This window comes from Vigna radiata, chromosome 9 (genome assembly GCF_000741045.1).
Source record: "Vigna radiata var. radiata cultivar VC1973A chromosome 9, Vradiata_ver6, whole genome shotgun sequence".
Lineage (NCBI taxonomy): Eukaryota > Viridiplantae > Streptophyta > Magnoliopsida > Fabales > Fabaceae > Vigna > Vigna radiata.
In genome coordinates, this window is record NC_028359.1 from 15,341,612 (window position 1) to 15,343,340 (window position 1,729).

Here is a 1,729-nt window from a genome sequence, read left to right on the forward strand (position 1 = left end):
AGTAGCATTGTGTTTTGACCCAAATCCAGTACTTTTAATTGTAATTTGATGTTGTTGAGTGGGGATATGCTTGAAGCTAATGTTTTGGATCTCCCATAATTGAGGGAGAGAGCACCCATGTTGAGATTATTCACAGAAGTGAAGTTGTGCTGTGTATGCTACAAAATTTGCCTTGTAATCGATTACAAATAGGATGTAATCCATTATGCGTGTCTGATTTACATATTGGACATCATGTTGAACTGAGGGAGCCACTAGTGATAACGCAGGAGACCACAGTTGAGTAGCATTGCACATAAACAAACCTTGACATCATTCATCAATCAACAAACATTTGTACATTGCACACAGACAACCTTGAAATCAATATTTGTACAATGTCTTCATGTATATCAAAATTAAAGTGTCTTCATATACATTATTGTATCTTTCAATGTGTACATAAACCAATTGGTAGAAATCCATATTCCTATCAAAACAAACTACATTACACAACATTTTTACACTAGAGAACTATCCTACAACAATCCATACACCTCTAGCACATCCAGTAGTCTTATGTTCTCGTCGTCCAGGATCCAATCACGTACGTATTGCTTTCTAATTGCAAGCAATTCCTCCTGAAATGAAAATATTCCAATTGTAAAATCAACCCAATGACGCTAAACCTATCCCTCCATCAAACAGGTCAAAAGCAGCCATGATTTTGGGCATGTCACGAACACGCTCGCCAATATACCACTCCAATTTTAACTACAACACATGCAAACAAATTTAACAATAGGTTAAAATCATCATTAATTAAAAAAAAAACTTACATCAAATACTTATATCTCCAGTCCGAAACAAATCATCAATATTTTCAAATGACCGTGACTTATAGCGGAACCAACGCACTATGCGAGGGAAATCCCTATGAGTTGGAAATCCCTCAAAAATTCGACTAAATCAAATACCAAAACTTTAACTTACCTTTGGGTTTCCGGAAGCCATTGCAACCACTAGTGCAAAAAAGGATTTTTATACCTCTTAAAAAGGGCTTTTTATACCTATTTTCGAGTAGGTATAGAAGCAGGAGGTATAAAAAGTTTTCGATTTTTTATACCTACTCTAAAACAGGTGTAGAAAGTTTTATTTTTATACCTATTCTATTTATAATAGGTATAAAAGTCTGATATTTACACAGAAAAAAACTCTTTTTTTATACCTGTTGGTGCTAGAATAGGTATAAAAGAATATCACTTTTATACCTACTGATATTATAATCGGTGTGAAAAAACTGATATAGATTTAACTGGTGTAAAAAGTGATTTCCAATGTAGCTGAAACATGGTGAGACTTAGATAAGAATTAATAAGATAATGCATAGGGAGAGCCCCCACCAAAAATGCTAACCATTGTACTTGGAGACTCCAAGACCTTAGAAACCCCCCACCAAAATTCCATCCGTAAGCTTTTATTCTACATGACATGAATGCCTTTCTCTTTCACCTTTATGTTTGCAGTGATAGCAGTACCTTGTGTTATTGACAATAGGAAACTGGAAACACCACCTAATTACTTTACCATAGTTCCAACAACTTCTAGGAACGGATTCTCCACTTCCAAATAAACAAACACGCTTTATAAAACAAATTTAACAAGGATATGCATAGAGAATATAGGCAATTACTTTTTAGCATGTTTACTGTTTCATCCATCTATACAAGTAAATAATAAAATAACTAAA